The sequence below is a fragment of the Carlito syrichta genome, unplaced genomic scaffold (assembly GCF_000164805.1).
Source record: "Carlito syrichta isolate Samal-C Ts95f unplaced genomic scaffold, Tarsius_syrichta-2.0.1 Scaffold288963, whole genome shotgun sequence".
NCBI classification, from domain to species: domain Eukaryota; kingdom Metazoa; phylum Chordata; class Mammalia; order Primates; family Tarsiidae; genus Carlito; species Carlito syrichta.
The window spans coordinates 374,047-394,699 of record NW_007233059.1 but is presented as its reverse complement, the minus strand read 5'-3'; the positions used below and the strand labels follow the sequence as shown (position 1 = coordinate 394,699).

Genomic DNA, 20,653 nt, shown 5'->3' with positions numbered 1-20,653 from the left:
TCCAGAGAGCAAGAAAGCACATTCAGAGTCTACTTGAAATGAACTGCAGCTTCAAGTGGACATAATGTGGATTGCTTGGCCACAATAACTGCAACTACAGTTGAGAGAGCAACTGAATGGTGAAACTTGTTGAAGGTTCCAGACAAACTGTCATTGGGAAGACAAGAGTCACACATAAAGGTGATGCCTGTGGTCAAGGAGCAGACATTGTACTTTCTCAGTGTAAATGAGGATATTCCTCACACCTTGGATCTTCACCAATACCTATATATACATGGTAAGGCACTATACCAGAGCTATTCAAAAACACGAGAAGGTATCTATCCAAATGATGGTCATATTTTTTCTTTAAAATGTACCTAGCCGGGCTCGGTGGCTCAGCCTGTAATCCCGTGCCTTTGGGAGGCTGAGGTGAGTGAATTGCCTGAGCCCGCGGGTTCGAGACCCGCCTGGGCAGCGAGACCTCATCTCTACAATAAATCAAAAAATCAGCTGGGCGTGGTAGCGCATGCCTGTAATTCCGGCTATTTGGAAGGCTGAGGCGAAAGGATCGTCGGAGCCCAGCAGGTCGAGGCTGCGGTGGCCGGGAGCAGCCACGGCACTCCAGTCTGGGTGACAGAGTGAGACTCCAACTCAAAAAAAAAAAATGTACCTAATACGACTTCTTGCTCAAGATCTGTGACTGTCAAGACACAGATTCTGTGTTTTCTGAATTTTTTGATGTCTTCCCTTTTAAAAGATAAAACAATATAAATATAATTCATGATAAACCATATTATTTGATGACACATTAAAATGCAGATCCCCAAACCTGCTCCATGTCTCTTAACATAGAGTTATTGGGTTGGAGCCAGGGAGTGGTCCATTTGTCATTTTTTACAAGCTCCTTGGGTGATTTGCGACTCAGCGTTTAAGAACTTTGCCACAGACCAAAGAACAAGTATCCAAGCCTCACACACCACTGCCAAGGTTCTTTTCTCTCCCCAGAAAATAACTTGCTGAGCTATTGCTATTGGCCCAATGACACCGTGTTATAGAGAAAGTGGGTATAAGAAATATGCAATACACAATGTATGCCAAATAACCTGGTAGAAAGGAAAAATACCCATTTTAAAAATACAAGGCCATATAACCAAGCATGAGACTGAATACTAAAGACAAAAGACCAGGCGGCATAGCGATGTAATAGGAAGACTGTAGCAATATTTATGTAAGTTTAAAGTGCACTTTCTCATGTATTATTTCATTTGATAAGCACACTAATCCTGGAAGATTTATATTATAAGGTTTCCCACTTTACAGATGAATAAATTGAGAACAAGAGAAAGGAAGTGATTGTTATGAGCTACAAAGTTAGCAAGCAGCAGGTCTTCTGACTCCCCATTCCAAATTCTATATTGAAAGGGAAAGGTCAATGTGAACTAGAGAGAAATGACCCCAATGCATGCAATCAAAGGAAGTTTAGGAGAAGAAAATCTATCCTGTAGAAAGAACTTCTAGGACAAGAAAAGGACAAACCAACTCTAATCATGGTAGCTATTCACAGGCATCAAGTGCATAGTTGGTAAGAACTCCCTTTAAAGTTTGTGTTCCTATCACATTACCCAATAACTCAATGCTAGTATCTTACTCTCATCCTCACTTCAATTACTTTTTTAACTCAGATAATTAAATGCATAAAATCCCAAAATGTGGTTATTTGGACTTGAGGCATTTCCATGAATTGATTTTACAGTCCATCAACTCATGTTTCATCCTCTCAACCACTGTTCCAGAATATCTATAAATCTCAAGAAGGAGAATGCATTCATTAATCATCCACTCTTAGGATTTCTGTCCCTGTTGCAAATGGAACCCAAAGAGTAGGAAGCATGGAGCTTCATGTTACTGGAGACACTTGTGAATCTCTAATCATATGACTAATACCAAGGCTACCTCCTCCTTTTCATGCAATGGAGTCAATGAGTCTAATATCCCAGGTAAGTTCAGATAGGGAAGTCATCCATTAAACGTGTTCAAAATTTGTGGCCGACAGGAAAAGTAATGACCAGTCAGAGACTCTACCATGCAGTTTACCGTACACATATTGGGCTAGGCTAAAAATGGAACCCCAAAGATCCCGCGTCAAATCTCTGGAACCTGTGAGTGTTGCCCTACATGGCAAAAGATGTGGTTAAGTTAAAGATCTTGAGAGGAGGTCCTTACCCTGCATTACTTGGCTGGTTGCTCATTGCGATCATGTGTATCCTTGTAAGAGAATGTTTTGAGAGAGCAACACACACACAGAGGAGAAGACACACAAAAGAGGAGGTGGTAATGTGGTCACTTTACAGAGGTTGGAGTGATGAGGTCACAAGTCAAGCAGCCACCAAAAGCTGGAAGAGGCAGAGAAAAATTTCTCCCCAAGTCTCACGAGAGCATAATCCTGCCAACACCTTGATTTGGGACTTCAGGTCTCCAGAACTAGAAGAAAATAAATATTGATGGTTTTAAACCACCCAATTTTGTGATCATTTGTTAGCAGTCCTAGAAAATTAATACACATATATTATGGAAATGAGGTCCCCCTGGATAAGTATGCTTCAGGAAGTATTCGTTGGATGCCCAAATAGCTGTTCTTTTATTTGTGACAACACTCTGAAAAGTTCACAGAAGACTATGTTGATCTATCTGCACTACAGTTTCCCTCACGAACATCTGTTTTTGATCCATGAAATGTTTTGCACATCTTTGCAGTAGGAATAAGAAAGAAAAAAAAAACCCTGGCATCAAAAGAGACTTTCACCAGAGACTAGAAATTAAAACCACTTCCATATATTGTGGCCATCACTCTGTGGTTTCACAACTATTATTATGCATATCAATTTTCAAATAATGGCTTTTTTCTTTCTCAAATGTTTTCTGTGTTGTCCTTTGCCACACTGCTAGATTGTCTACCACAATATATCAATGTGAGCCATTCACCAACATCTAGTACAAAAATACATATAATTAGACTTCTGATTGCTGCATTTTTTTCCAATTATACCATTTCAATTGAGTTCCATCAAAGCTAATCACTGAATTTTTTAAAATAACATCATAGAATTCAATAAACTCTCCATTATCTATAGGGAAAAAAAGGCAATAAGCCTAATAGTCACAGTTTTTCAGTTTTGTTTTGAAATTCAGTGAATGATTTGTAAGCTTTTGAGGTTCTTAATCATGTCTTTCTTAAGCTATCATATAGATTCAGTTAAAAATCGTTGAATATACAGCAGCTGGCATGAGGGGAGAAAATTGAAAAACTTGCTGAATAGGAAATGGGTTTGGGAGTGCAACTGTGCAGGGAATGGGAGCGTGCCATGCGAAGCGGGGAAGCCTAAGACTGCCCTAGAAATCAAGATTTCCTTTCTCATTTATTTTGTTGATTTATGGACAAAGTAACAGCTCTCCTGCTCTGTCCATTTATCAAAATGCTGTGGTCAGGAACAATAAGGAAACAGATATGAACGTCCCTTTAAGTTAATAGTATCCCAAAGAATCATGAGGAAAAATAAGTGAAGATTTCTGGTTCTGTTTTTAGACGGTGTAAACTAAGGGCAATGCAAGGAAAAATATCCCAAGTGTGAATTAGGTCAGCCTTTATGAATACATATTATGCAGATATGAAAATTTAACTATTTCCACGTGGCACGATTCTTTCGTACCAACCTCAAGTGTTTGCTTTTCAAATCAGAGTTACGTACAGCTATTTTCTTTTTCTACATTTCCCTAAAGTCTTAGATTTAAATTAGCTGCTAAAATCTCTACTTCAGGGACAATATATGATAAGGCTATATTGTCAGCTGAGTTTATTGGTTAATAATCTTTCTTAGTAATTTTTGGAAGGAAAACATTGTAAGCAACAGAAAAAAAAAAGTGTAACAATAGTCCACATTTAATGGGAAACTCTGGAGGAACAGAAGGTGAATAGGCACCATTTGGTGAGTTTATAGCATAGAGTAATTGCCATAAAATTGACAGACTCTAACTGTAGAACAGTTGTGCATTGTCGACCTCGGTCCCTAAGACCTGCCTGTTGCCCGTCCTTCCAGCAGGACTGCTAGATGGATGTTTGTTTGGTTACATATCCAGCTGCTGCTTTGCTCTGCCAATCACGTGTGCAATTCAGTTACCATCTAGTGTAAACATTGTGATGTTCACATCTGTGATTTGCATTTGGATTTCTTGTGAAGTATTAGGGAAAAGAATCGCAACCGGAAGCTGTATATTCTACCATCTCGAAGTTTCTTTGATTTCCCTGGAACTCTGGAGAGCACATCTAAGATATCTCTCCTACACCAAAAAAAAGCTGCTCCTTCTTTAGTCTTTTTTTTTTTTAAGTCAGGGGTCTCACTCTGTCACCCAGGCTAGAGTGTAGTGGCATAATCATGGATCACTGAAGCCATGACCTCCAGGGCTCAGGTGATCCTGCCTCATCCTCTCAAGTAGCTGGGACTACAGATACACGCCACCATGCCCAACTAATTTTTGTTATTTTTATTTTTATTTTTTGTTATTTTTTATTTTTATTTTTTGTAGAGACAAGGTCTTGCTATGTTGCCTAGGCTGGTCTCCAACTCCTGGGCTCAAGCAAATCTCTGACTCGGCCTCTCAGAGCGCTAGGATAACAGACATGAGCCACCACACTAGGCCTCTTTAGTCTTTTGAACTCCTCCTTCTGGCTACAAGTGATCTTGGGCAATTCTCTTCTCCTCTCCACTTTGGTGTCCTTGTGGATAAAGGAGGAGAGTTAGGCTGTCTCTAAGATTCCTCTAGTATCAGGGTTTATTTTTAAAAATAAATTGTATTATGTATACTTGAGGTTTATACGTGACGTTTTGGGACACACAGTAAAACAGTCACTACAGTAAAGCAATTTAACATGTTCATCATCTCACATAGTTACTTCTTCTCGTGACAAAAACTGCTAAAATCTACTTAACAAGAATCCTAAGGCTGGGCTCAGTGGCTCAGCCTGTAATCTCAGCACTTTGGGAGGCCAAAGCGTGTGTATTGCCTGAACCCACAGGTTCAAGACCAACCCGGGCAACTTGGCGAGACCTTGTCTCTACAACAAATAAAAAATTAGCTGGGTGTGGTAACACATGCCTGTAGTTCTAGCTACTTGGAAAACTGAGGCAGGAGGATCTCCGGAGCCCAGTAGGTTGACACTGGGGTGACCATGAGTGTGCCACTGCAATCCAGTCTGGGTGACAGAGTGAGACTCCAACTCAAAAAATAAAATAAAATCCTAACACAAATCAATTGTACTAGCTATAGTCCTCATGTTTTACATTGTATCTCTAGACTTGTTCATTCTACATATTTTTACTGTGTCATTTTTTGAATTACATCTCAATATTTTTGAGATTCAAACTTTTAAAAGATTCATTTTTAAGATTCAAACTTTTAAAAGTTTATCCCATTCCTTTATCTTCTTCTGTTTGTTATTCATACTTCAAATAGTCCCATCTCAATATTTAGGATTTAAAATAGACCTGAACTTGCTCATACCCAATTTGAATAATCACTGAGCCGATACTACAGCTCATCTGTCATCTGGGAACCTACAGCACATTGGGTTGACCGAGGTTCATCTTCTAAGACACGGGAAGCACAGTTGGTAAAGAGTTCAGGCTCTGGATTCAGATGACCTGGATTCAAATCCCAGCTCTGCCATTTGCCAACTGTGTAATGATGGTAAAATTACTTAACTTTGCCGTTAAAGGAAGATAATAATATCTACCGTGCAAGGTTATCATAAAGGTTATATTTAATATTTATCAAGGGCTTGGCATATGGTAGCTGTTCAGTCAGTGCTGTTGCTATTAAATACTGAGGGTAAGGAATGATACTGGTTAGAATTCAAAGCAATATAAGAAATTTATTGCCCTGAAGAAATGTACAGTTTGATTGTGAGAGAAGGAATTGTAAGTAATTAAAAATAAAAAGACAGCCTTTCTCCAAATGCCAGAAGAATCTTGAGACCATCAATGAACACTATGGAGGTTCAGAGGAGGGTGAACTCGGCATGGAGCAAGTGGGTGAAGAAAAGTTCTTGGACGAGGTGGGCCTTGAGCCAAGCTTTGAAGGAAGAAGATGGCTCAGGTGGGCAGTGAGCAGGATTGGAGTCGAAACAGAACTCACAGAGAGCATAGGCTCAAGGGAATGGAGGCTGTCTGTCTGTAATGTATGTTGGGTAAACCAATTCTGTCAGAAGGCAGTGAAGGGAAAGAGAAGGTTGGGAGCCCTGCTTGGTACATACCCCTACAAAACTCACTTCTAGTCTTGCTTGTGAAGTCCTCCCAGATACTCCCCTCTGCTCTCAGAGGCTCTAGCATACTGTTTTTTGCTAAAATATGTATCACATTGCACTATAACTGCTTGTTTTCTTAAATCTCTGTTCCATCTGGCTAAGGTCTTGCTATTTCTGCTTATTCCTTTGGGAGCCTCCAGTCCAGTCCAGGAAGAATGTTAGAATGTTGAAGAGTTTCCATTTCAGGGTCAGACAGACTGAGGCTCTGACTCTAGCCCGTGAGAGCCATCGCATTTAAAGATGAACAACGATGCCCACCACAGAAATTGTCGTGAAAGCAAAATTCGATAATGTCCATAAAGCAGCTGGGACAGCACATGGCATGTTGCAAGTGCTCAGCAATCGGCAACTTTTATGGCTTTTATGGTATCTGGCACATGGCAGCACTTGATAAGTAGAACAGCCAAGGTGTGCCACACTGAGGTAGATAGCCACCAGATTATGGGGGGCTCTGAATGACCACCTTGAGACTTAGATCCACCTGTCCTCTTTACTTCAAAGTCTAATAAAATAGGAATAAGTCAATCAGTTAAAAAGGTCACTGGGTACCTTCTGTATATTTGAAAGTCGTATTCGCTATGAATGAAAGAAACCACAAAACAGTGGAAGCAACAGTTAACCTTCTTGTATACTGACTCAGCAATGCCACTCCCTCCATTCTGTGGGTCAGAGTGGCCAGAGTTGAGGCTCCAACCTGGTGTGCTTCATGAAGAAAATTTCAATCTCCCCATTCTGCAATTCTCAATGTCCAAAGACTTAACAGTCTTGGCTAACAGACCTGTGATTATACTTATCCATGATGGACTACCGTTTTATGAACTACCCAGCTTCCAATGGCAGGAAGAAAGAAATAAAAGTTCTAGTATTTTGTTCAGGATTTGCTACCAACTTATTGACCTAACAAATGATGTGACTTTCTGAAGCCTGCATTTCCTCAGCTAAAAGGATCTTCGGAGTGGTGCAGATGGGAGGGGACCAGTGTTCAGTGTTCTCCGTGTGTCCCCCTGCTGGGTGCAGCTGTTTCTTCTCCCGACTTAGGAGATTTTCCCAGACCACAGAGCACGTTCCACTCACTGGCACCCCTACCCCCAACTTCCAAGACCAAGCTGAACCCCCACTTTATTCTGAAAAAAAATAAGTCCCCTTTCCTCCCGTTCAACTAGAGTGTTTCACAGTGAGTTTGAGAGGAAAATGGGGAGCAGAAAATTCACATAAAGCACAAGAATGACAATGAGGCCAACAAATGTCCTGACACTCAGGTCAATGTTTGACCAAAGATGGACATAGGTGGTTCAGTTGAGGTGACTTTTAGGCGTGAGTTCATTTCTACCAACTCAGTTCTCTCTGGAAATAAATAATAAATAACACTAATAATAGCTAGCATTTACTGATGGGCTATGAAGTAAAGACTTTATGAATATTTTCACTTATCTACTTTAACATATATTTCATTTATCAACACAAGCATAGCAGCCTTAAGAGTGTAGTAATCTTATCTATTTTTCAGATAAGGGAAATAAGAATCAGGTAGAAAGTTGCGGGGCATATATTTGGACCCAGGTTTGTGAGACCCCAAAGTCTTTATTTCACCCAAGATGTTGTCTTCTTATATGTATATTTCCAGTCCAAGGAAGGATGAGCTTTGGAGTGACCACTCTGCTTCAGGGCCTCCTACTCAGTCCTCAGATCACCCTCCAAATATCAGACAAGATGTTGGCCCCCAATTATGCCTTCTGCTTCCTCTCTCAGTCAAATGTTTGTCTCCCCACCCATCCCTGCTGTGTTTAGACTGTCCAGGGGATGTCACACCCAGCCCAGACCAAAACCGGGACCTTTCTCTGCTATGATACCCAGACAGCTAAGAAGACACTAGACCCATGAAGCTTTTAATTTCCTTCTAGAACTTATCTCTAGTTCGGTCCCAAAACCTGCTTCTGGAATATAGTCCTTCTTTGTCATCCCCCACCACTCCTGGATCCCTGATCTTGTGGGGACCTCCATGGTGCCTGGTCTTCTCTATGTTGCAGAAAAACGCTTTCTGAAGAAGGGTCACAGTATGCCACACTGACCTGGCAAAAGCATCTTTTCTGCTCTCCTAGGGCCTATCTCGTACAATCAAATTCTCTCTGACCTTTGTTCTTACCTGAAGCTTACTCCCTTGCTATGTTTTTGGATGAAGCGTGATTTCTTTTCAGAATATTGCCAAGTTGATGTGAGCGGATGGCATCCCATGGCTCGCTCCTGGGACTGGATGCAGAATGCCATTCCTCTCGCTCAAGAAGGCAGAGACCACATCAGCTCCCTTCTGAGAGCTGGCAGAGATTCTTGTACCCAGTGAGACAAGGAGTTTACCAGCTCAGCTGACCTGCTGTCTCTGGTGACACACACCCTCCTGCCTCCCATGATGTCTGGAATTCTCTCATATTTGTGCACACTAAAGTACCTTATGCATATTCTTTTTTCTTTTTTTTTTTTGAGTTGGAGTCTCACTCTGTCGCCCAGACTGGAGTGCAGTGGCCGCTCCCGGCCACCGCAGCCTCGACCTGCTGGGCTCCGGCGATCCTTCCGCTTCAGCCTTCCGAGTAGCTGGAACTACAGGCGCGCGCTACCACGTTCAGCTAATTTTTGATTTATTGTAGAGATGAGGTCTCGCCAAGTTGCCCAGGCGGTTCTCGAACCCGCGGGCTCAGGCAATCCACTCACCTCAGCCTCCCAAGGCTCGGGATTACAAGCTGAGCCACTGAGCCCATCATGCCTATTCTTAATGAATATAATGGGCACTAAGGAAAGGGGAGGGTAATTCCTCATGGCCTTACCTTCTTATGAAAGTATGGGAAAAGATGGGGAGAGGGAGACCATAGATGCTCTGTGTCCTAGTACTAAGCCCAATTTTAGTATTCCATGCTAAAGTCAGATAGAATCCTTTACTAATGCAGAAATCTCATTTTAATCAAGATATACACCCCAAATCTCGCTAAAACGTGGACAATTTTGTACTGTGCTCCTTCTCTTTGGCATTCTAATAGTGTTATTAAACAACAACAAAAAGGCCAAAAGCAGAATGTAAATAAGTCCACAAACTCATATCCATGCCTTAAAATTAGGAAGTCGGACATACATAGGTAAATTCAAGGCAGAAATCACAGTCTCTGCAGCCATCAGCCTCTCGTCACGTCTATGAACGTAGCCCATGTATATTCTATTAAATCTGTGGGTGGAAGAAATCAGCAAGGCTTGGACTGTGACAACCCAAGCTCTGTAGACACATGAGTGCAAACAGTTGGCACCTTCGCAATTACAGGATATATTCATGCTCTTCTTTGATATCTTACAATTTACTCCAAAAAATATTTTTTAGCTCTTCAGCTCTCATACACTGAACCCATCCGACAATGCATTCTGGTTTGAGTAAGATTGTTATGCTTCTTTCACAATGATGCCCGCAGCATGTGAACAACAGATGGCCTGGTGTATGTCTTCCTACTCTGCTATCGCTTTATTTTTTTCTTGTCTTTTTTAATATTTGTATTTTTTCTATACTAACTTTATTTTCCTTATATTTCTAGAAGTACCTGTTGTTCTCTTTGTATTTGACTACTACAGCTCTTTGTTAGGAAAGGCCAGCAGAAGACCCCATTCCCTATTTGTGATTTTTGCAAGGTTATTGATAAAGGTAATCAGTGTCTACTCTGGGAGCCTACCCCCCCCCACACACACACACCTATACTCAGTCTCACAACTCAGCACTTTGCATACTGCTTGTTAACATTGTCAGCTAAGCCCTTCCATGAGCCTAGGAAGAATTGAAAAAGGCAAAAAGCGTGTTGTTGTTTTTTTTCCTGAGAAGGCAATGCTTTGTAAACTCAAAATGCCAATATTTGAATACAGAGGTACACACTATATTCTTGGCATTCATTTGAATGAATGCCTTATTTTCTAAGGCTCTCTAAATGACCTATTGTCTGACTTTAATTAGCCCACTGTCCTGCCCTGTTTAGAGAACTGAACCACATTTCCAGGGCTTTCTATGTTCCCCACCCAACCACCTGCTCCTTCACAATCACAGAAATTTTAAAAATAATAATAAAGGCAAACCTTTTGCAAGTAACTTATTTTTTCAGCTGTTCTATTGGGTCTGTCCTCCTTTTTTAATGTCATGAAATTTAAAATAATTCCTGATGGTGAATTCTTTCATGCAGCTTGCAAAAATAATCTGCTTTTGCAGTGAAACAGCCGGGGCAAGCCCATCTGGCAGGGCTGAAGTTCTGCAGATTCTGTTCTGGCCAAAGTGCATCCTAGTGACCCCTGTTGTTCTAACTTAGCTACATAAATACAAATAGCATTCCAAAGGCACACCAAGATCCAGGGGTAAAAAAAATGTGTTTCATTTTGTAACTTAAGCAACAGAAATCACTTTCTTACAGAGACAGCCTGGACATCATTTTGTGCCAAGCAGAAAAGTTTGACAGTAAAATTTTAAGAAACTGAAAGTTTGAATTCTGTAATTGTGAGAGCTTTCCAAAGGACATAAAATAGTCTATATCCCAGAAACATAAGATACTTGCCAGCATTACAGCTTTTTGACTTTTTTAAAAAGCAGAATTTATTGAGAGAACAGAAACTCTCCCACAGTGGGAGGGGACCCAAAAGGGTTGCCCTATAGTTTTCAAAAGATTTGAGATTTACAATAAAATAGTACTTAAAATCTATTGATTAATTTTTATTAATTAGTTGTGCTAATTACAAAGGGAATACATCATTAAAATGTCAAAAAAACAAAAGTATAAGGTGAAAAGTAGAAATCTACTGGAGTCTTCCCTGCCCCAAGCTCTTTGTTTCACACCCCAGGGGCCACCCCACTGAGTTTCCTGTGATTTCTTCCAGAAAATTTGCTACGACATTTTATTAGAGAGAAATTAAGTTGTTGCATCAACAAGTTAATGAACATCATAATCTATGTTAGATAAGTACATTCACTATTACAAAATGCATTAATGAATGTTTTCATGGTAAATTATTTTCCCTGAGAGAGAATTTAAACAAGGCTTTTCACCTTCATTTTACCTCTATACATTTAAAGGCCTTAAGCAAATCACTTAATCCTTTTATGTCAATAGCATATTCCTTACTGTCACCTGTGGCTGGTGACAATAGTGACAAGGTGTATAAAACCAGATGAGCTCTTTCTTTGTGAGACAAGTCCCCTACAACCTAAGCTTTGTAGACACAAGTTAACGTTTTTGAAGACGTACCGTTCAATATTCCCTACTCCATTAAAAACTCTTATTGGCTTTAGGATCAGACCTATACAATGTTGTATTAAATTAAATATTTTAAAAGTAGGGATTTTATTTGTAAATAGGGCAGTATGAGGGGACATGCTATCCCCCTCTCACACAGATATCAGCAGGAAGATAGGCAATTACGAGGCAAACAGAGAGCGAGCCCTGGGAATAATACAGCTCCCAGGACAAGTGGCCAGCAGTTCTCAGCACCCATGGGAGAGCATCAGCCCTTATTGACATATCCTCTAAAAGGATGCCAAATTCAAGTGGATAGAAATGGCACCTGCTGGTCTCCTAAAACCTCAGACCTACTGAGAGGACATCAGACCCTCATCACTGGCCCAAACACTCATCCCACCAACCATTTCCCACCCATCATTTTAGCACCAGATCAATGTCCTAAAATATCACGTTCACCATGTCTGCACAGCTAAATCTTCTGAAGGGCCATTGCCTGCTATCAAACAAAGTCTAAGCTCCCCAGTAGGGCTCGAAAAGCCCTGTATAACCCGGTCCCTGCGTCTCTCTCCAGCTTTTCAGTCTTCCAGTCTTCACTCTTCCTGCCCGTGCTTCCATGTCTTGACACGCTGCTCCACACACTGGGCTTTGTTTCCTCCTTGAACAACAGTGCCCCTTAAACTAGCTGCTGATTGATTTATTTTTATTCTTCAAAGCTAGACTCAGAGAGTACCCACATTGTGATGGGTTCAATTACATGTCCACAAGACAGAAAGTCACCCCCATCCCTACCCTTATATTCAGGCCATGTCATTTATGAGCTTTGTGACCTTAGAATAGTCCTGTAGAGTATCTATCAGTTTTTCAAGCTGTATTCTAGGAATAATAACTTATAGCAATCTATCTTATTGAGTAATGCTGAGGATTTGATGAAATAGTGCATGTAAGTCATTTAACACATGACAGAGTACATAATACAAATATTAGTTGTCACTAAAAATAATGACACATACACTAACATATGTAAAGAGTCTGACAGGAAGTATAAAATGCTAGTTGTGTCAACCTCAACCCTTATTTTTAGTATTACACTAACTACATATATTTTTATGCACTGTTTTCTCTATGAAACTGTATGTTGTCTAAGAACAGAGTACATGTCTTGCTCCTCCTTGTGTTTCTGGAAATTATCACACAGCCGGTGCATAATAGGTGCATACTACATTTTAACAGAATCAGTGAAGTGTAAATTCTGCTTCCGACAAAGCAACTTACTTATTATTCACTGAAGAAGAGCTGTGCTTTCTCACCCTTGTGTTTGATTCACAAAATTCCTTGCACCCGGGGGTTTCCCTTCTCCTCTCTGCATCCTCTCAGTCATTGGTACCTCTGCACATTCAAATCCTCTGCACATTGAGTTCCCCCTTGTCTGACCTCCAGCATTTACAGAGTGTGGCCCATGCCCCCCGGAAGCTAGGTACACAGTGCTCTGTGTCATAAGCTTCTTTTTTCCTGGGTATGTCTGTATCAGTTACTCATTGCTGCATAAGAAACCACCCAAAACTTCAGTAGCTTAAAATAACAATAAGTCATTTCTTGCCGTTCTGTGCATTGCTGGAAGTTCTTCTACTGGTTACCCCAAGGTTTTCTCATGCAGTTGCATTTAGCTGGAGTCTCAACCAGATTGGAGGTCCTGAATGATCTCTCTCACGTCTGGTGGTTGGTGTTGCTACTCAACAGAGATGCTGGGACTTCCTTCTCCACTGTCACTCATCCTCCAGTAAGATGGATTCCTTATGAAGAGGTCAAACAGCAGCACTTCAAGCAGGCAAAGATGAAAGCTGCAGATTCTCTTGAAGCCTAGACTCTACACTCATGCAGCATCACTTCTACCACATCCTATTGGTCCAAGCAAGTCCCAAAGTCATCCCGAATGCAAGGGGCAAAGAAAAAGACTCCACTTCTTGATGGGAGGAGCCGCAAAGAAATTGTGGTCGTATTTAATCTACAACAAGTGGCTTGTCTCCCTTAGCAGTTCTTAATCCAGGCCCTAGGGTGGCACTTTTTTTAGCTCCTGCAAAACCCAGCACTGTGCACTGCACATCAGAGGTGCTCAATAAATCTCTGGTTTGATTGGGGGACTAGTGCAGAAAACGTGCTTGTCATGTCTTAGAGAGGTCAAGGGAGCATAAATTTGGGCACTCTTGGGTTTGCATCCTAGATTTGTAGTGTACTAGGTGAGTGATCTTGGGCTTGTTACTTAATTTCTGTGATACTCAGTTTCCTCAGTGTAATGCAGAGATGACACTTCATACTAACATTATATAAAGTATCAGCACATAGTAGGTGCTTACAACCAACGTTTCTATTCATTATGGAGTATTTTTCTTAGTTATGATTAAATACGTGACTCAGATAAGTGTCCCATAAATAAAAACCTGTTTCAAACTTTGAAAAAATAGCAAGATTTATGAGGACATGTTTGAGATAGTTGAGCACAAGATTTCACACCAATAAAACTGCCCCTGGTTCGACTATATACTTTCCATATGAACTAGGGCATCTAATTCTCTATTCTCATTTTTTTCCTGGGAGCAGAAGGTATACCAACCTAATGCAAGTCCCTATTTAAGACTGTGTTAAGATTTGGCATTAACTTTACATCCATTCCAAAGTTAGAAGAAAATTATATGGCCGATGGTGGATCTGAATTCAGATATTAAAATGTGGTATTTGAATGTTCAATATAATATCATCAGCTCCACCGTTCTCCCAATCACAGAAATGACAGTGAAAAATTAAATATATAAAGTACAGTGAATTTCTTGAAGAGAGATACCAACTATTCCCAAGTGGCTATGAAAATAATTGTTTAAGCATTAGAAGCAATATCTTTATGTTTAAAGAGACATTTTCAAAACTATATAATTTGAATGAAGAAATAAAATTATATAGCAGTGTGAAATGCGTCATGCTAGTCAGAGATCTCTTCCTCGGCACATTTCAATATAGTCTTTCAACTAGTTGGCACCTAAAAATATCGATATAGAGTCATAAAATGACTATAAATGTACTCAAGGGAAACTCCTTATCTTATCACTTTGCTACCCTGGTGACCTATTAGTTCAAATTAGCTCATTTTCATGGAGGGGCTTTGGGGGCAGCTGGGAGGCTGCTGTGTTCCCTGCAGGAAGTTGCAGACTGGCAAATTTCATTCAAATATAAACCTCTAAATTTGGCTACTTGGCATTGCAAGATCCTGTTGTTTGCAGTATGCAAAATAAAAATTATATACCATCTCGCTTGGTCAAAAGCTATGGGCTCTTCGATATTAATTTTAACATGGTTTCTAGAGGATTTGTAGGATGAGAGAAAACTATATGAATACAATGTATTGAACAAAGAAGAAAAAAATGTGAGTTTTCCCTGCACGTGGGCAATGACCAGCATGCATGCTGAGAACTCCTGGTTTAGGCTGTTCTCCCCCAACCTACAGACTCTGGGAGTGGGATGAGGAAGCAAATGGCAGCTCTGAAATTTGCACAGGGACATACTTCCCCAGTCTCACATTGGCCCTTTAGAATTCTGTGTTCTGCGAGCTGAACTGAAGAGGAGCATAATCATCGATTTTTACACTTACCCACCAAACTATGTATCAGACCACCCAAGGAGGTGGTGCTAATTATAGCTACAAACTAATTAATTTGATGGACATGTTTTGGATTTTGATTGTGATGGTTTGTCAAAATTTGTCAATATTCATCAAATTGTACTCTTAAAATTTGTGAATCTTATGATATGGAAATTATATCTCAATAAAGTTGACCCCCCGAAAATAGAATATCACTTGAAGGATTAAGGATGTGTGTATGTGTGTGTGTGTGTGTGTGTGTGTGTATGTATCTCCAGGGACATATCCATTTCTACTCTATCCTGCTTGTGAGGTTTTATATAATAATTTGATCTTTCTGAATGTCCCTAAGTCTCCTTTATGCTAATTTTTTAAAAATCTATGATGCTTTTCTATTTTTAATTTTTGAGTTATTAAAATGCTTGAGAGGCAGTCTGGTGTGGTGGTTAAGAAAAATGCTCTAATATCAGAAAGGTCCTTGTTTAACTCTACCCACTACCACAACTACAACAACCTGCCCTCTCCTAAAGGGAACTTTGGTTATTCTCTCTATGCTTCAGTTTCCTCATTAGTAAAATGAGAACAGTATTGCTTATCTTCTGGGGTGGCTGTGAGAGTCAAATGAGATGATACATATAACACATGTGGCCATAGCAATGCCTGATCATGTGTTTATGAAATTATTACAAATAAGTGCTTGTTAATTACTTCCATTACAATTTAAATCTCCGCTGGAGACTGTTGGAAATCATGGAAAAATAAAAGCTTTTGGCTGTGTAAACACCAGGAAAGTATCATCATCTAGGTTCCATACTTAGGAATTCAATTCTGTCTTAGGCAGACTAGATGGTCTGGGGGTGAGGTGAGCTCTCCTACAACAAAAATGGACCCTGCATAAAACAAATTGTAATAAGTTGTTGAGGTAGCAGTAAGTAAGGGAAATATCCAAAGCTGGGATTAGGGGCAGGGGCTGCCTGGGAGATGAAGGAGAGGCTCAAGCAAAAGTTAAGGCATTGAATGATGAAAAGATGATCATGCCCAAAAGACAAGTCCCCTGAGGATAGGTGTACAAGTTGACTTTACATGAGAAGGCTGGTCCTTGGCCTATTGCCAAGGTTGAATGGCTGAATCTGGGACTTCAGGATTAATCTGGGAAACCTAAAAGACAACTGGTTCCCAAGAGATGTAAACATAAATCTTCTGGAGGAAAGCAGCCACAGTTGAGGGACCCAAATTTTCACAGATTAAGGTCAACAAGATATGAGTTTCAGAGAAGTCACCAATTCATAAGGAAGAAAAAAAAAAAAACTTTGTGAATGAGTCAGCACAAACAATAAATTTAAATTTTCAGGACTTTCAGATATTAGAATTACCTAATGCAAAATACACTCAACATGGGACCATAAAAAATTATCAAGCAGATTTTAAAAATCAAATGAAATTTATAAAAATAAAAATATAAAATAACAGATATAAAAACTCAATATGTGAGTTAAACCACAAATTAACAACAGTTGAAGAAAGAATTAGTGAATCAGATACCAATCTAAAGAAACCTATGCAAATCTACACCAAAAATACAGAACAGAGAGAAAATTAGAGGTTAAAGGATATTAAGGACAAAAGAAAAAGTTCTAACATATATCCAGATTCCCAGGAAGAGAGAATAAGAATAATAAAAACAAGACAATATTTGAAGAGATGATTGTTGAAATTTTTCAGAGTTTATGAAAGACATGGATCCCCAGATACATGAAGCATGTCCTATATCAAGCAGGATATATATTTTTAAAAATCTGCCTCTATATAAAATGAACTTGAAGAACCTGAAAGAAAAAGAGAGTATATTAAAATATATTACAATCATAAAAAAAGATAACCACAAAGAGAAACTGTAAGTTTCATAGCAGACTTCTCAGCACCAATCATGGAAGACAAAAGACAGTGCAAAAAAACATTTTCCAATAAACAAAAACCAAAGCAGTTTACTACCAACATGCCTACACTTACACTTAAGGAATTTTCTTAAAAATTACCTTACGAGACGGAAATAAGTCTAGAAAAAAAAAGTCTTGAAAAAGAGTAAGCAAAGAAAATAGTGGACAGCTAAGTAAATCTGTATTAGAATAAAATGAAAATAAAGATGATGTCTAAAAAAATGTAGTACATATACACAATGGAATATTATGCAACCATAAAGAAGGACAAACATATGGACTTCGCAGCAACTTGAATGGATTTAGAGTCTAACATACTCAAGTGATCTATCACAGAAACAAAGAACAGAGTACCATATGTTCTCACTTATAAGCAGACCTTGAACAATTATCATAAGACTATAAGAAAGGGATCGGCAGTAGTGGGAAACTGTCAGGGGAAGAGGGGTGGGATTGGCAGTTGAGGGAAACTGCCAAGGGAGGGAGGGGTACACCTCATCAACAAGGGTACCTGAATAATGGACATTTTTATACCTAACCCTGAATTGTACTCCACATCTTTAAAATAAAGAAAAAAAAAATTAAAGAAGCAGGCACAGAGAGGAAAACAAAAGAAACAAGCTAAAAGAAAAGAAAAAAGCATGTACAAGTAAATTAGGAGAGGGGTTGTAAGAGTTAACGTTCTAAGATTCTTGTCTCTCAGCTGGGGGTTTAAAATATTGTTGTAAGCTTTATTATATATGCATGGTAAAATCTTAAGGGTAACCATAAAGGATGGAAATAGAGTACATGATTTACATAATAGGTAGAAGGCAAAATCATAAGGAAGACAGAAATATAAGAATATGGGGAAACGTGCCCAAACACAAGTGCATCTATGGCTTAATCACTGTTCCTTTCCTTCCCATACAAATGTTAAAGGATAATCTTCTGACCATTGCATGCTCAAAGGTTCCCTTCTGCCACCTAAAAGTGTTAATGTATTAAACAAGAAAACGCACAAATCAGAACATGTTTAGAGGAATATACAACAGATTTAAAGGGTCTAACATGCATAATAGTAATAATAGCTGAGGTATATATACTGCTTACTCTGGCAGGCACTATTCTAAGTGTTCAACAAATATGATCTCATTTAATCATGTGCCCAAGATCCCACAGCTAATAAGAGACAGAGCTGGGATTCAATCATAGACATTCTGGTTCCAGAGCCTTCACTCTTAAATACTATACTCCTTCTAAGTGGTTGAAGGATATTTTGCCTGGAGAAGATAGAATTCAAGTTTGGTGCTATGGAATTAATGTTTGTGTTCTCCTAAAACTTCAAATGTTGAATTCCTAATCCCTGATGTGATGGTACTTGGCAGTGGAGCCTTCAGGAGGTTATTAGGTCATGCGGTAATCTTATCCCTCACGATGGAATTATAAGAAGAGACACCAGAGGGATGACCTCTCTCTCTCTCTCTGCTATGTGAAGACACAGAAAGAAACTAGCCTTCTGCAAACCAGAAAGAAGTCCTTCACCAAAAAGTAAACCATGATCTCAGACTTGTAGTCTCCTGAACTGTGAGAAATGATTTTTGTTGTTTAAGCCACTCAGTCTATGGTATTTGTTATAGCAGCCCAAGCTAGTTTGGAGATGATGGCTTATCTTCAAATCGTTGAAGAAGGGTTATAGACGAGGGGTTAAACTTATTCTATAAGCACCAAAGAGATTGCAAGTAGGGAACTAATTCTTTTTTTTGCCTACTTTGAAATAGTCAGAGGTCCCCAAGGAAGAAATGGCCTTTCTCAGAGGGTGCTAAGTTCTCTGTCACAGACAATTAGACGTACCTGATGTTAATAACATGGAGAGAATTTCACATTGGATGCATGGTTGAATGAGACTCTAGAAAATCTCTTTCATCTCTATGTGGGTCAGGGGTAGGAACTTAGATTCAACAAAATGAATATTGAGGATGCTTAACTTCCATAACAGCTACATTCTTAACAGGACATAGTAAATGGAAGATTTCAGAAATAAACAATTCCTTAAGCTCCAGGGCATCTTGGAGTCAGAATTTGCATTTGTATATTTTAAGGCTCTACACACCTGGATACCCTTTCTTTAGGGGTCCTCCAGGGTACGTTCCCCACCCCACCCATGATACCAACTTAGGTGTCCACATCACCCTTATCCACACCATTTCTCATATGATAGTGAATATTTTGTTTTGTAATCAGTCACCCCTGTCGTCGTTTCCTAGGACTGCAGTCACAAGTTACCACAAAAGAGACCGCTTAAAGCAACAAAAGTTGTTTTGTCTCATAGTTCTAAAGGCTAAAAATCTAAAGTCAAGGTGTCAGCAGAGTCATGCTCCCTTTGAAGCCTCGGAGGAAAAATTCTTCCTTACCTCTTCCCCGCTTCTGGCGGTTGCTGGCAATCGTTGGTGTCCCTCGGCTTGAAGTTGTGTCACTCAGATTTCTGCCCTTGTCTTTACACGAACTTCACCCTCTATGCCTGTGTCTTTTGTGACCCACGCCTCTTCTTATAAGGACATCAGTCATATTCAGTCATTTCCAATTCAGTATGACCTCATCTCCATTTAGGTAGCCACATCCTCAAAAATGCTATTTCCAAATAAGGTTACATTCAGAAATACCAGGGATTAAGGCATCAGAGATTAAGACTTCAGTATACCTTTTGGGGGGACATAATTCAACCTGCCATATCCCCCATCTCCCATGCTCTCTAGATTGTGGGTTCTTCAGAGAATGTATCTTCATTGCACCTATTTTTATTGGGTCTATTATGAGCTACATGCTGTTTTGGACACTGAGGACAAGTCACAGTCCAGAATCCTACAGTTGATGGAGCTTCCATTTTACGTGGAGGCAGATAGTGGAAAGTGGTCACGTGACACGGCAGTCAAATGCCAAGAGTATACATGTATACTCATACACATATGCAGCGGTCCCCTTTACACATGGTTTCACCTTCTGAGGCTTCAGTTACTCATGGTTAACTATGGTCTAAATGTATTAAATAGGAAATCCCAGAAATCAACAGTTTGTGTTTAAATGCCACGTGTTTCTGAATATCATGATGAAATCTCACTCCATCCCACTCCATGCGGCCCAGGATGTGGATCCTTCCTTTGTCTGTATGCTGTCTGTACCACCCACCCATCGGTCACTCAGTAACCGCTTTGGTGATCAGATCTATTGTCATGGTATCACGGGACTTATGTTCACATCACCCTTATTTTACTTCCTAATGGCCCCAAAGTACAAGAGAAGTGATGCTGGCAATTTGGCTGTGCCAAAGAGAAGCCAGGAAGTGTTTCCTTTAAATGGAAAGGTGAAAGTTCTCAATAAGGAAGCAAAAAAAAAAAAAAATCGGTTTTAGTCCTATCCACGATTTCTGGTATCTGCTGGGGGGCTTGGAATGTATGCCCCACAAACAAGAGGGGACTACTATATTTGCATATGTATAGTCACTTAATATATTTGATGAAGGAAT

General features: G+C 39.8%; 1 protein-coding gene across 1 annotated transcript in view; it reads left to right on the top strand.

Annotated features, from left to right (window-relative positions):
* Positions 1–20,653, top strand: part of CUNH11orf53 (chromosome unknown C11orf53 homolog) — a 28,424-nt gene that overhangs the window by 2,032 nt on the left and 5,739 nt on the right. The window lies entirely within an intron of this gene.